Source organism: Pteropus vampyrus, unplaced genomic scaffold (assembly GCF_000151845.1).
Source record: "Pteropus vampyrus isolate Shadow unplaced genomic scaffold, Pvam_2.0 Scaffold92, whole genome shotgun sequence".
Lineage (NCBI taxonomy): Eukaryota > Metazoa > Chordata > Mammalia > Chiroptera > Pteropodidae > Pteropus > Pteropus vampyrus.
Genome location: NW_011888873.1, coordinates 1,000,851 through 1,011,136, shown reverse-complemented (window position 1 = coordinate 1,011,136; position 10,286 = coordinate 1,000,851).

The following is a 10,286-nucleotide window of genomic DNA, read 5'->3' as shown; positions in this document are numbered from 1 at the left end:
TCCTTTGAAACAAGCACAGATTTAAAAATGAGATATGTGTACTTGATAAAATATTAAGTGAGGGCAATATATAAAATGTTTTAAATAGTTCAAGCTATTTAGCAAAAGCCACAATACCACTGAACACCCCACATAAATTTCTATGGGTTAGCACTAAGAAAACAGAAGTTTGTAAATTTTACTAAATGTATGTTAGTTAATCATGCACTGAAAATCAAAACTTCCATAAGAATAGAAGAGGACAACATCTAGTTTACTGTAACTAGGCTACTTGAGTAAGGTGCCATTGCTCAAGACTCACTGATAGCATTTACACAGCACAAGACATGTGTGGAAATGTGGGAGGTGAGAGAGAGAAAAGAGGCGGTAAAGATGGAGTCTGAGGTCTGGGAGTCTTAAAGAGAGTGACACTAGAGCTTGAAAGACAACGCTGAGCTATGTTAGATATATGCGAAAACCTAGGGGGCAAAGTTTTGTGAACACTGATTATAAGTTTTTATTTTCTCATTAAAATCAGAATTTCGAGTCTTTGATCCTTCCCTAGGTGAGGATGTAAAGTCCCATGAATGTACAGAGACTCCCCTGAGGTCATTTCAATAATGCCAAATCTGTCACCAAAACTTCAAAAGAAGGCAGCCTTCCTGAGAAGCGAGCACCGAAAAGCCAGTGAGAGCCACAGTGTCTGTCCCAGCTACTGACCCAGGGTTGCGTCCCACGTGTTCCTGTGCACTTTGTGTCTCTAGTCTTTCATTTTTAAGCTTTCAGTACCTATCGGTTTTGGAGATGCATGTCACCCACTGCGCTCACTAACCTCCGCTTCTATTCGAGCTCTTAACTTGCTCTATGTTAGTCTATTGGATTTAAAAACAATGAGATCACAAAGTTTGCCAAAAGCTCACATTTATTGCAATAAAATGCATAGATACTAACTGTGGCACATAGATCCACCTAGAGTAGCGTAGGCAAAAAATTGCCAGAGTTCTAGGCCCTACTCAGAAGCGTGCTGGGCACCTACTGTTAGCGAATGGGTTAACAGATGGGTCTCACTGAATCTGAAGGGTCATCATTGAAATAAAGAGCTACCTATTTTCAGAACATTATAGCCACTACTTTGATATCAGGTTATACATAATTCTTGCTACTAATAACTCTCATAAGGTATAAAGAGAGAGCTGAAACCATAGACACATGAAAAAATAATCATGATTATGTGACTTATATATGTAGGTATTCAGCCATTCGAATTGGTTCTTTCTTAAAAATTAATCTTTGGATGTTCCCTAGTTACTACCTCAATATACTCTTTGATTTTAACAACCTCCAACTTTGAGAAATAGATGTTTCTCTCCATCAGCCTATTGCCTTATGAAAATTTTACTGCCTTCCCAGGATATCCTGATCAGTGAGAAAGATTTAAACAAGTAAGCTAGCAGGCCACCCAGATAGAAAATTCTCCAACTTCTTTCCAGACTTCAGACTTTCTTCTCAAGGGAGTGAGGCTGCTCAGCATTTCACATCTCTGTCATTGCACTTGCTCTTTCTTTTATATATACTGCTATTCCAAAACCTTCTATTTATGCTTGGGAAACTTCTAACCATGATTCTAAACCCAGCACTAGTCTTACCACTTCAATTAAAATTTCCTCTGGGCACAATGCATCCGCTTCTCTGTATTCCCATGGCATTTACACATAATAGAGTGCAGGATTTATTCCAAGGCTTATACTCAACTTTTTAGATACCTAACTTCCCTGCAGACTATGGGGCTCACAGGGAAGGGACTTTGGTCATCCTTGTCATGCTCGGTAACACATCAAAAGTCTTTTAAAAGAATGAATGAATAAACATGGACATACAGTTGGTCCTTTATGTTTTCCCAGCATCCCATCCTAAAACAGATTTAAAAGGATAAAGTAGGTAACACTCACAGATTCCCCTAACTCATTAAAAAGAATGTATGTACTGGGCATAATCAATTTAGGAATGTGTCCATTGCAAGGGTGGGGCTAAGTATTTGCAATACCTCACACACCCCCAACACTAGCTTGGGTGTCAGTCTTTTCCCCTCTCTGGCGAAAGAAAACTGGAGAAATGAAAAGACTTTATGTTAGTCCTATTTCTAACACTCAGACAACTTGGACCCAAACACATAGTAAAAAATAAGAGAAATACAAATATGAAAAGCCATATCCATTTCTTCTCATCCCCAATATTTAAGTTTTTATTACTAGAAAATGAAATGTTGTTTTGGTTATTAGATTTTCATATATTAAAACCCATATTTATAAGTTTATGTCATTTTTAAGATTAGAGCAGTGTTTAATAATATTGAATTTTACCCAATGAATTGGTAAAATAAGGGAAAATTGCTATAAAATGAATACATTATATGAGAACTCTGGTTAATCACACTGTCCTTTCTGATAGTAACTTCTGAAGCATGTGCTCTATAGGCAAACATTCAAATGACAAAATATTAACAATTGGCTGTATTTTATAGAAATTGTTTTTCTCCAAAGGAATTAGGTTGAGTTAAAAGATAATTATACTGAAAAATGTGATCTTTTTTTCTTAAATAATTATCATGAAGACTTACTTAATTTTACCTTATTTTTGATTCATTGTGATATCAGGCAATGATTTTAAAACTGCTGCAATCGGATTAAAACAGACTGGAACTTCAGAGGTTTGACCCTTGATAGTTTTTCATGTTCTGATACTAACAGCTGACTGCCATTGTACATTCTATCTGACTTCTTTTTATTCTTAGGAAGGAAAGGGTTATTAGCAGGTCTGTAAACCATTTCTTTATCCTTATGAACACCAGAAGCAAACTGGGCCCTAAACAGAAACCCTGTAAACATGAACTGTGACATCGGGGTCTCCCAGGGGTTGCCGTGTAACAATTACTCGCCTAGAAAAGCTTTTAGCAAGATATTTCTGGTCTGTCTAGAACAGATTGTTTGTTGTTAATAAACCTGCTATTTGTGGGCTGCAGTCACACTGAAGAATAAACATTGGGAACCAGAAAGAACTATATGATATGGAAGATAAATAAACTAAGAAAGCCTTAAACTCAATGGCAACTTTGTGCTCACCTAGCCCCCAAACAGTTCTCTCTCAGAAACCAAAACTCATCCTGGCGGAGGTGGGGACTTGTCGATGTAAAGAGTCTCGGCATTCCTGAATACTGATGTCACACATGCTATTACTTTTGTCATATGTATTTTACCAATCATCAGTAACAGTCTGTGTTGAGTTTGACATGTATTTCTTGTCGGTCTGACTGACGATTAAAGCTTTGTGCTCATTCCATTTAAAAAATCATAGAGAAATTCAACCTTAAGTTGTCTTTACACAGAGAAATGACTCTGAGTGCACATCTGCCTAAAAAAGTGCACTGTTAGGTTAATAGACTCTTATCATTATTTGAACGCAGAAGTCCTGGGGCTTGTCCCCTGCTCTGCTGTTACCTGTTTCTTTTTTGATGTTATTAGGCATGTCAGAAGTTCTACCGGAACAAACACTTCACATTTGCTAGTAAAGATATCTGCTCAAGCTGGGACTTTTCTGACAACAGTAATGATCTCATTAGTAATTTTAATAGTTTAAATAGTGCCTTGGAGAGTAAGATCTGCCATTAAGGGAAGAAGAAGCACAACTGAATTGTCTCATTAATAAATTGAGCTGTTCATTACCTAATCTTTTCCAAAGTCTCCAACGATGCTTTGGTTAATGGCCACTAGAAATACAGAAGTATTTTAAAAGAAGGTTCTCAGTCTAAAACCTCTGCAACTATAATATCGATTACTTTGTACATAGTAATAACACACATAAGAGCAGTCAATTTTTATTGAGCGCTTACTACATGCCAGGCACACGAAAGAAGAGACAACATGAAAAGACACACTCAATTAATTCATTTGGCTAACCACCGGATGTCTAACTCAAGTTATACATAAATTTATTAAACTGGGTCAATTGACATAATTGGCCAACTGTTCAAAATTGTACAGATGGCGAGTACAGGCAGATCTCAAAGGGTCATGATTTATGAGAAGATATATATGGCATCTTGCCTTAAAGGAGAAAAAAAAATCCTTTCTCTCAAGCAGCATAAATCTCCATCTTGGGGTAGCAGAGGAGAAGGTTTGTTGTTGCTGTTTCTCTCCTTAATTTTCCTAGCTTGGATTTAAAAACAATCGAAAAATGAACAACGACTATTCACTGACCGGATATAAGGCACTGCAGTTACATGAAATGGACAAAAGAAAGAATATTTGAGTCTCTTAAAGTCTCTGACTTCTCCAGCAGTTGATTCAGGTCATCTAATTCCTCATCAAATCCTAAGCAGGACAGAGAGTTTGTCACAGACCTTAACGCCTGTAGTATCTCGTAACAGCCAAGACCACAAATGTGGAGAGTCAGAAAGCCTACATTCTAAATCCACTTCTGCTTGTTACTAAACTATATTGCTTTGCCCAGTTATTAAATCTTCCCATATTTCACTTTGCTAATCTCTAAAAAAGAAGACACTAGTAACTACCTCAGGGCTGTTGTAAAAAATGCATTTAAATGAGATGACATGTATAATGTGGCAGTACACACTAAGTATCCATCCAATAGGTGGTAGCTGTTATTACCTTTATGTTTATTGTTACTAATGAAAGTTCACTTGGGCCAGTTCGTCTCAGAGATATTATGCCTCAGTTTCCTCTGCCTAAGATTTCCATACTCCTCCTGCCAACCTTGACTTGAACCCTGTCCCAAAGCTCTGTTTATCTGCCTTAAACTTCTCTCCCAGAGGCTAAACCCTTCTTCCTTATACCCTTCCCACCAATACCATTACCTCTGCCCTCCTCCCCACCCCCCAGTCCACTGGTTGTATTTCTGCCATGGATTAAATAGTCAAAATGATGCTGATGTGCACTGGTTTTTGAGTATAAGCGGACACAATAACTTTCTTTTCTACTCCTGCCCCAATTAACAGCTGCACACCCTTAGATCTCAGAAATAGCCTCACGGGGATAAGCTTGCCTTTTGCACAATGAATCACGTGGTTTCTAAAGTTGAGGGTGGTCATTATATTAGGTTGTGTTTCCCAGGTTCCTTCCTTAGCTTCTGTCTCCTCCCTTTTGGCTTAGGTTTGGGCATATCTCACATGTGAGCATTTCGTATATTGGGACATTTACTCTTCAACATAATTTTATCTTCTACTAAAATATTTGGGCAAATGGCATAAAACATGCTATTATTTTACTGCCTATTTCTGTATCAGTAAAATTTTATTAATGAATACCAGTGTAGCATCCAACTCAGTCGTATAAACCTCTGTTTCATATTACTTTACACTGGCATGCTAATGTGGATAGAGAGTGCCATTAAATGGAAAATAGAAGGTGTCTCCAAATCCATTTTTAGCAATCTATAAGAAAAATTCAGCAACTTTATTTCAATACTGCTATAACATTAAATGCTATTAATAACATTTACCATTATTTTAGCTAAAGGAGTTCTAGATATTTACCTGAGATAAAAGTGCTTCTAAGTAGAAATCATAATCTATCCTCCGTAACCGACTCATCCTCCAGACTCCTCAATCTTCTCAATAGGTTTTATTTTGATCCTAGATATTCAAGCTTATAGCTTTGAGGTCATTTAAATATCATTTTAGCAGAAGATACAAATATATAATCAGCAGCATCTTCTAGGTAGCCTTGTTTTGAAACTAGCCAAACGTGATTGCTCATATAAACATCTTCTTAGAGTATTATTCCTTACAAAAACTTTTTCTTTAAATCAAGACTTTAATTTTAGAGCAATTAGGTTTACAGCAAAATGTAGAAGAAGGTACAGAGATTTCCCATATACTCTCTGCCCTCCAACATGCATAGACTCCCCCATTATCAACATCCTTCATTGGAGTGGTACATATGTAATAATTGATAAACCTACATTGATACATTGTTATCACCCAAAGTCCATAGTTCACATTAGGGTTCACTCTTGGTGTTGTACATTTCATGGGTTTGGACAAATGTATGGCATATATCAATCATTATGGTATCATACAGAGTATTTTCACTGCCCTAAAAATCCTCTGTGTCTACTCATCTCTCTCTCATCTTCCCCCAACCCCTGGTGGTCTCTGATCTTTTTACTATCTCCATAGTTTTGCTTTTTCCAGAATGTCATATCGTTGGGAACATACAGTATGTAGTCTTTTCAGATTGGCTTCTTTTACTTAGTAATATGCCTTTAAGTTTCCTCCATGTCTTTTCATGGCTTTATATCTCATTTTTTTTTTCAGTGCTGAATAATATTTGTTTGGATGTTCTACAGAAGGATCTTGATTGCACAAAACTTTTTGTAGTGGGTATTTATATTTCATAATCAAAGCAATACCTTCACACTGCCATATACTGAAACAATTAGTTTTCCTTTTACTGAGGTTGAGATTTAATCTAATAATGTCAATATCTTCTATTAGGAAAGGCTGTCCTCTGTGACAGCCCTAAAATATCAGCACAATAAAGCTTTATCTCTCATTCATACCAAGTTCGAAGTGGATAATCCTGGGTGGCAGCACTCATGTGCACCTCTCTTCTGAGTGGTGACTCAGGAATTCAGGCCCTTTTCATTCTAGATGACCCATGTCTCTGCATCTCCTCAAGGTTTTCTGTGTGAAGGAAAAAGATCATGAAATCTTCCACAAGGATGTTCATGGTCAAGTCTGGAATCATCACACATAATTTCAGTCCTCATTCCTTTGACTCAAAACTGGATACATGGCTCTCATATATCTGCAAGGAAGATTGGGAAATAATAATCTTTAAGTATGCCCAGGAGGGAAATTAAATGAAAATAATGAATACATTTAGTGTACAGTGTGTTCAATAAATGCAGGTGATTGTAGAGCAGGGAAAAAGACAGGGCTAACCAGCCCATTGTCACGGCCATTATTAATCACAACTTGGAGAACTGCAAAAATAAATATGGAACAGGAGCGAATTCTACCAGAGCCCTGTCTGGCTCCTTATGCTTCCTGAATGTTTCACATAAAGCCATTAATACTTATAAAAGGCCTCCATGAAGAATGGAATTCCCCCAGCTGAGCAGGCATAATTTTTGCCACTGCAGAAAAGCAATTATTCCAAAGCAATTATTGACATGGAAGTAAACAAAAAGGCCTTGCGTATAGGCGACCAAAAAAAAAAAAAAAATCTAAACCATTTCGCCAAGAGATCGGTTTCTTTCCAGTTTTAGGAACATCAAGCACATACTCTATCAACTATTGGCATGTTTTGCTATTTGTAACAAAAACTTCTTTATATAATGTAAGTATTTAGTCCGGTACTCATTTTGGGGGGTTCAGCTCAGCTCCTGTCTCAGAAAACAGAGCCAGGGAAGTATTAGCTCCCTGGCTAATACATAGGATGCCTGACAAATGGTAATCCCTATTGAACTGATGAAAATAAACCAGTTTATTAAAAAGTCCTCTTCTAGCCTTAAACATTTCTGTTTTCACTGTACTGCTAGAGCTAACACATACGGTTTCTCAAGTTGTGCACTAGGGGGCGCCATTCCCTGTAGGACAACCATGTTTTCCACACAGCATTTGTATGTAGGATGCCTTTAGGGTGGAAATGTATTTACTCACTCCGGAATGGTCTTTTCATAAAGAAAACCTGAACACGTAATCACCTTGCTTGAAACACTGTAAATGCTCCTCAGTGGTTTTAGGATAATGATCCAAATCATTCCTAGAGCTTCTGGAGCCTGACAGTGTCTGGCCTCTCTCTGTCTCTTCAGTCTCCTTTCATACCATGCGCCTTCACCCCGTTGCCTTCCTCTCCAGCATCTGTCACCTTCTCTCTGTTCTCAGAGTTACCTCACAGGACAGGCTTTCACCGTCTATCCCAGGAGTCTGATCGTCCTTCTAGTTGTAGCTCGATCGTTTCTTCCTTGGGAAAGGTGAATATCCCTAGCATGTGCTTTCTCGAGGCATGTCCCACTTCTCTTGTCACATTTCATATGTATATGTGTAACATAGAGATGGACGTAACGCACATGCATATTTGGCATAGGAGGTGGTGACAATGCTGGCATGTGAATTTTCTCCTATGTATTTCTCTGAAGAATGCAAGAGCTGCTGATGAAGGCAGACTTCTGACCATGATAGCTGGCCTCTGACCTACAGGGATTCTGTGACTCCTTGGAAAGTTTTTTAGAATCAGTCTTTCACTCAGTAGCTACAAAATGTGATATACTTGGAAATAATTCTTCAACTCTGCTTAGTTAGCTGTTAATAGGGTTTTGTGAATTTATCGCCCTGATGCTGTGAAAGCTGCACTTCGTGGTATATCTGTCCCTAAATAAGTATTGTCTGCTCCCCTTCAGTATTGTTGTAAACGGTGGCCCCCACGTAGCATATTTTTAAAACTTTTTTAATGTTTCACATAAAAACTATGATCTACCTTAATTTACAAGCATTTCCTCCTTGTAAATAAGCCTGTCTTCCTATCTGGACGGTTTTTGTGTGTACGCGTGTTCTACCAATTAAGTAGGTTTGCGGTTTTAGTACTATATTATTTTTTCTACTTTGAGTAAAAGAGGGAAATTTTTAAAAAGGCAAATATCCTCCTTTCAAAAAGTTGATGTTGAAAAGATATATATAAATTACACTTATCTACAATTACATGATTGCTATCTGTCATATCCCAAACTCCAAGCTTCCTGAAGCTGGAGACCATGTTGATTTTGCTCTTCCTGGCATTCCCAGGGCAAGCCCAGTTCCGGGGACACAGCTGGCCCACAGGAACGCAGTTCACTGGAGGCAGGGAAGGAGTAGGAGTTAATCAGCCTTCGCTTTAAAGAGAGCCTGGTCATTCCCAGTCAGTGCCTCGCAGGTCAGTGTCTAGTGTCTAGTTCCTCAGCTTTCTACAGCTGTGCCCTACTGTTGGCTGCTCGCTCTTGGTACCCTCATTTCTTGTGCCAGTTTTGCTTGCATTTGTCCCACTTCTATTCCTTATTCTGCCTAGTAACCTGCAAGTCATTGATCCCTCATTCAACCAGATCCTGGATGCTCATCACAGGCTCAGCTGGGAGCCTGGCTCGAGTACAGGGTGTCTTCTTTAAGGGCCAAGCTTGACACTTCATATTTAATATTGTTACCAGGTAGCTGTGATGAAGCCATTCACAAACCCAGGTGATGGCGGAGAAAACATCGATCGTCCTAGAAATGCTTCCCACATCTGCGCTGTACTCACAGCAGGGAGCTTTATGCTTTCAGGTTTTTTGCCTCAGACAGTGATTCATCTCTTCCAGAGCATTATCCTGTACCAGTGCTTCTGTCACCGTTTCCCTGCATGGCTGCATTAATAAAAAAAGACTCTATGTTTGTTGTGAATAAGAAATTCTTTAACTTCAGAGGGATTTGGATTGCTCAGAGATTTAAATTGCATCTTCAAAGCTCTGACAGACTGAAATATGGTAGTGTTTACATGTAGACAGATTCTTTGATAAGGGCAAGAATGTATCATTTCAAACTGAATGTTCCAGGCTATTAACTGCCTTTTTTACTCATGTGGGTACAACTGGACCCAACCGTGAGGCCCCGAACTGTATCTATTTACAGAAATATATTAGCAGAGATAATACTGAGTTTTTTGTTTATTTTATTTCATTTTAATAATTAAATAAATTTTCAGTTAGGGTTGGCATACAATATTATATTAGTTTTCTTCTTTTTTTTAAAAAAAAAATTGTGGTTTATTTTAAAGTACAATTCAAATACATCCTGACCTTAATTCTGAATTAATTCTGTACCCTCTGCTTAACAACCCATAGGCCTTTGGGAGTGAGGAGAATAGGCACCTCTAAGTCACTCAGTTGTTAGCGGATGTGCTAACAGCCAGGTCAACAAACAGGTCAGTTTGCCATCATTGCAAACTGTTTCAGAAGGAAGGTAGGAAAAGAACTCATTGTTTTTGAGATTCATCCCAATGAAGATATGAACCTTAAGGACTTTCTTTGTTGCTTTGTCTCTGACAGTTCTCTTATTTGACCCTTTCCTTCCTTCTGAATTCTCATCTGGGCCAGCTCTTCCTAATTTCTTATTTAATGCTATTTCTTTCTTATTAATATTTCTATTCATAACATATCTTTAATTGGTCTTTTGATTCTTGTCCTGTTTCAGGCTGCGTTCTTGTTAACCAACCTTCTTGCCTTGATCCTAGGACACATTCCTTTGAGTTGCCCTGATGGATCCATTCAGACCTCAGAGG